The sequence below is a fragment of the Schistocerca americana genome, unplaced genomic scaffold (genome assembly GCF_021461395.2).
Source record: "Schistocerca americana isolate TAMUIC-IGC-003095 unplaced genomic scaffold, iqSchAmer2.1 HiC_scaffold_1652, whole genome shotgun sequence".
Taxonomy (NCBI): Eukaryota; Metazoa; Arthropoda; class Insecta; order Orthoptera; family Acrididae; genus Schistocerca; species Schistocerca americana.
This window is the reverse complement of record NW_025725741.1, coordinates 2006-7500: the sequence shown is the minus strand read 5'-3', so window position 1 is coordinate 7500 and position 5495 is coordinate 2006. Positions and strand designations below refer to the sequence as shown.

General features: G+C 52.1%; 1 non-coding gene across 1 annotated transcript in view; it reads right to left on the bottom strand.

The window, feature by feature from the left end:
• The window catches only part of LOC124571265, a 1910-nt gene extending 304 nt beyond the window's left edge, over positions 1-1606 (bottom strand). The window contains exon 1 of the ribosomal RNA XR_006971746.1: positions 1-1606. This exon is cut by the window's left edge and continues 304 nt beyond it. This is a non-coding gene — a ribosomal RNA (small subunit ribosomal RNA).
• Positions 1607-5495: the final 3889 nt, after the last annotated feature.

The window sequence follows — 5495 nt, the reverse complement described above, 5'->3', positions numbered from 1 at the left end:
CCTAGGAAGACACGCTGATTCCTTCAGTGTAGCGCGCGTGCGGCCCAGAACATCTAAGGGCATCACAGACCTGTTATTGCTCAATCTCGTGCGGCTAGAAGCCGCCTGTCCCTCTAAGAAGAAAAGTAATCGCTGACAGCACGAAGGATGTCACGCGACTAGTTAGCAGGCTAGAGTCTCGTTCGTTATCGGAATTAACCAGACAAATCGCTCCACCAACTAAGAACGGCCATGCACCACCACCCACCGAATCAAGAAAGAGCTATCAATCTGTCAATCCTTCCGGTGTCCGGGCCTGGTGAGGTTTCCCGTGTTGAGTCAAATTAAGCCGCAGGCTCCACTCCTGGTGGTGCCCTTCCGTCAATTCCTTTAAGTTTCAGCTTTGCAACCATACTTCCCCCGGAACCCAAAAGCTTTGGTTTCCCGGAGGCTGCCCGCCGAGTCATCGGAGGAACTGCGGCGGATCGCTGGCTGGCATCGTTTATGGTTAGAACTAGGGCGGTATCTGATCGCCTTCGAACCTCTAACTTTCGTTCTTGATTAATGAAAACATACTTGGCAAATGCTTTCGCTTCTGTTCGTCTTGCGACGATCCAAGAATTTCACCTCTAACGTCGCAATACGAATGCCCCCGCCTGTCCCTATTAATCATTACCTCGGGTTCCGAAAACCAACAAAATAGAACCGAGGTCCTATTCCATTATTCCATGCACACAGTATTCAGGCGGGCTTGCCTGCTTTAAGCACTCTAATTTGTTCAAAGTAAACGTGCCGGCCCACCGAGACACTCACTCAAGAGCACCCTGGTAGGATTGCAACGGGGTCCGCCTCGGGACGCACGAGCACGCACGAGGCGCGTCGCACGCCTTCAGCTCGCCCCACCGGCAGGACGTCCCACGATACATGCCAGTTAAACACCGACGGGCGGTGAACCAACAGCGTGGGACACAAATCCAACTACGAGCTTTTTAACCGCAACAACTTTAATATACGCTATTGGAGCTGGAATTACCGCGGCTGCTGGCACCAGACTTGCCCTCCAATAGATACTCGTTAAAGGATTTAAAGTGTACTCATTCCGATTACGGGGCCTCGGATGAGTCCCGTATCGTTATTTTTCGTCACTACCTCCCCGTGCCGGGAGTGGGTAATTTGCGCGCCTGCTGCCTTCCTTGGATGTGGTAGCCGTTTCTCAGGCTCCCTCTCCGGAATCGAACCCTGATTCCCCGTTACCCGTTACAACCATGGTAGGCGCAGAACCTACCATCGACAGTTGATAAGGCAGACATTTGAAAGATGCGTCGCCGGTACGAGGACCGTGCGATCAGCCCAAAGTTATTCAGAGTCACCAAGGCAAACGGACCGGACGAGCCGACCGATTGGTTTTGATCTAATAAAAGCGTCCCTTCCATCTCTGGTCGGGACTCTGTTTGCATGTATTAGCTCTAGAATTACCACAGTTATCCAAGTAACGTGGGTACGATCTAAGGAACCATAACTGATTTAATGAGCCATTCGCGGTTTCACCTTAATGCGGCTTGTACTGAGACATGCATGGCTTAATCTTTGAGACAAGCATATGACTACTGGCAGGATCAACCAGGGAGCTGCGTCAACTAGAGCTGAGCAGCCGGCCGCCCGGGAGTGTGTCCCGGGGGCCCGCGCGAACACGCAAGCGTCCGCTCAATTATTCTGCAAACAGGAGGAGGCTGAGCTCCCCTGCACAATACACCTCGAAACCCTCTCAGGTCCCGGCGGCGCGCAGCGCCGTCCTAAGTACTTGGTCGGGTTCGAGAGAGGCGCAATCGCCCGGAGTTTGGCGAGTAGACGCTTTAGGTGCGACCACCCGTGCTCCCAACTGAGCTTGCCGCTGCCGACAGAGGCCCGGGAGCGTGCTGTCGTGGCATTGCCGGCGGGAGACAACACGCGCCACCTACGGTGGCCGGCAGCTCCAACGCCAGCGCCACAGAAGGACAAAAGCCCCACTTGGGTGCCGAAGCGAACTCTCCCAGCACAGCGCACGCGCCAACACGTCCGCACAGCTGCGATACAAACCACCTGCGAGAACCGCAGAGGCGACCGAGCAGCAGACGGCGTCGCGGCGCCGAGCGCCGGGCGGCGGCGCATCCTCAGCGCACACAGTCCTCAATCGGACCAGCACACTGCAGATGTCCACCGCGCTTCGCACCGGGCCCGCGAGGACCTACTTTGGCCGCACGGCGCCGCGTGCAGGGTGCGCCGGCGCGCAGCTGCGCCGCCTGCCGCCTCCGTCGGCCGGCGCGCCTGCCACTGGCCGCCCCCACCAGCCGGCTGTAGCGCGTGCGCCCACGCACCGCGCGGCCAGCACGCCGGGAGGCCCCCCCTCACCGGCCGGGGACGGTCCCACCCAGCCACCGCCGCGTATCGCTTCACACCCACATGCCATTCACGTTCGTGGGCATGGTGGGTATCGCTGAAACAACCGGTTGGTAGCTCAACCGATCGTCGCCATCACTGATTCACCTCTAGCGAGAACAACCGCACCACAACCGTTTACCAGTTGTTCATTTGCGTAACGTCACCAGCAAACGTAGACGTCCATCGCCATTTGCAAATTCAACGATTGTTGCATGCCTGTGTCAGGTGTCACGACACACTATGTCTGCCCACATACACGCAACAACATGTGCACGCTTCGCGAACACGTGGAAGGTGGCCCCCGTACGTATGCGATGTCCATTGCGCGAACGACTGTCAACCGGCCTCTGTCGCATGTCGCAGATGTGGAACGCAGTGCACCATGCTATCACGGTGTGTGAGAAGAGACGACTACGTCTGACAACACGCGCCACTACATCAACAGACGGCTCATGCTGATCGCCATCCACGGCATACCATACTGCAATCCAGCTCTTATAGGGAGACGACACGTAGCTGAGTGCACAATATTTGGACCGTATGGTTCGCCGTTGTTGGCGCAGTCGTGGTACGGTCACACATGTACCACGATGTATCATTCAGTACATGAGGACCAATGTGCAGTACAGTGTGTGATTTGGACGTACAACATCAGCGGACAGTTGACACACGCCGTACCACAACGTAGGCTGTGCTTCGCCATGCAAATGCCAATGAACAACTGCGAAGGGCATTGAGCATGTACGTCCTGCTGCCATCCGCATTACAGTGTATAGCTGCAAGGTGTTTAACATGAAGCGATACTCTGGGGACCAGGCAGTGCGAGTAGCAAACTATATTGCGGGGGTTGCAGTTAGGCAACACCACACTAATTTAACGCGTCGTATGACAATTACAGAGCAGGTTAAGGCCCAACGTGTGTTGGGTTAAGGCCCAACGTGTGTTGGGTTAAGGCCCAACGTGTGTTGGGTTAAGGCCCAACGTGTGTTGGGTTAAGGCCCAACGTGTGTTGGGTTAAGGCCCAACGTGTGTTGGGTTAAGGCCCAACGTGTGTTGGGTTAAGGCCCAACGTGTGTTGGGTTAAGGCCCAACGTGTGTTGGGTTAAGGCCCAACGTGTGTTGGGTTAAGGCCCAACGTGTGTTGGGTTAAGGCCCAACGTGTGTTGGGTTAAGGCCCAACGTGTGTTGGGTTAAGGCCCAACGTGTGTTGGGTTAAGGCCCAACGTGTGTTGGGTTAAGGCCCAACGTGTGTTGGGTTAAGGCCCAACGTGTGTTGGGTTAAGGCCCAACGTGTGTTGGGTTAAGGCCCAACGTGTGTTGGGTTAAGGCCCAACGTGTGTTGGGTTAAGGCCCAACGTGTGTTGGGTTAAGGCCCAACGTGTGTTGGGTTAAGGCGCAACGTGTGTTGGGTTAAGGCGCAACGTGGGTTACGTTAAGGCGCAACGTGGGTTACGTTAAGGCGCAACGTGGGTTACGTTAAGGCGCAACGTGGGTTACGTTAAGGCGCAACGTGGGTTACGTTAAGGCGCAACGTGGGTTACGTTAAGGCGCAACGTGGGTTACGTTAAGGCGCAACGTGGGTTACGTTAAGGCCCAATATAGGTTAGGTTAAGGCCCAATATAGGTTAGGTTAAGGCCCAATATAGGTTAGGTTAAGGCCCAATATAGGTTAGGTTAAGGTACAATATAGGTTAGGTTAAGGTACAATATAGGTTAGGTTAAGGTACAATATAGGTTAGGTTAAGGTACAATATGGGTTAGGTTAAGGTACAATATGGGTTAGGTTAAGGCGCAATATGGGTTAGGTTAAGGCGCAATATGGGTTAGGTTAAGGCGCAATATGGGTTAGGTTAAGGCGCAATATGGGTTAGGTTAAGGCGCAATATGGGTTAGGTTAAGGCGCAATATGGGTTAGGTTAAGGCGCAATATGGGTTAGGTTAAGGCGCAATATGGGTTAGGTTAAGGCGCAATATGGGTTAGGTTAAGGTACAATATAGGTTAGGTTAAGGTACAATATAGGTTAGGTTAAGGTACAATATAGGTTAGGTTAAGGTACAATATGGGTTAGGTTAAGGTACAATATAGGTTAGGTTAAGGCACAATATGGGTTAGGTTAAGGCGCAATATGGGTTAGGGTAAGGCGCAATATGGGTTAGGTTAAGGCGCAATATGGGTTAGGTTAAGGCGCAACGTGGGTTACGTTAAGGCGCAACGTGGGTTACGTTAAGGCGCAACGTGGGTTACGTTAAGGCGCAACGTGGGTTACGTTAAGGCGCAACGTGGGTTACGTTAAGGCGCAACGTGGGTTACGTTAAGGCCCAATATAGGTTAGGTTAAGGCCCAATATAGGTTAGGTTAAGGCCCAATATAGGTTAGGTTAAGGCCCAATATAGGTTAGGTTAAGGCCCAATATAGGTTAGGTTAAGGTACAATATAGGTTAGGTTAAGGTACAATATAGGTTAGGTTAAGGTACAATATGGGTTAGGTTAAGGCGCAATATGGGTTAGGTTAAGGCGCAATATGGGTTAGGTTAAGGCGCAATATGGGTTAGGTTAAGGCGCAACGTGGGTTACGTTAAGGCGCAACGTGGGTTACGTTAAGGCGCAACGTGGGTTACGTTAAGGCGCAACGTGGGTTACGTTAAGGCGCAACGTGGGTTACGTTAAGGCCCAATATAGGTTAGGTTAAGGCCAATATAGGTTAGGTTAAGGCCCAATATAGGTTAGGTTAAGGCCCAATATAGGTTAGGTTAAGGTACAATATGGGTTAGGTTAAGGTACAATATGGGTTAGGTTAAGGTACAATATAGGTTAGGTTAAGGCGCAACGTGGGTTACGTTAAGGCCCAATATAGGTTAGGTTAAGGCCCAATATAGGTTAGGTTAAGGCCCAATATAGGTTAGGTTAAGGCCCAATATAGGTTAGGTTAAGGCCCAATATAGGTTAGGTTAAGGTACAATATAGGTTAGGTTAAGGTACAATATAGGTTAGGTTAAGGTACAATATGGGTTAGGTTAAGGTACAATATGGGTTAGGTTAAGGTACAATATAGGTTAGGTTAAGGCACAATATGGGTTAGGTTAAGGCGCAATATGGG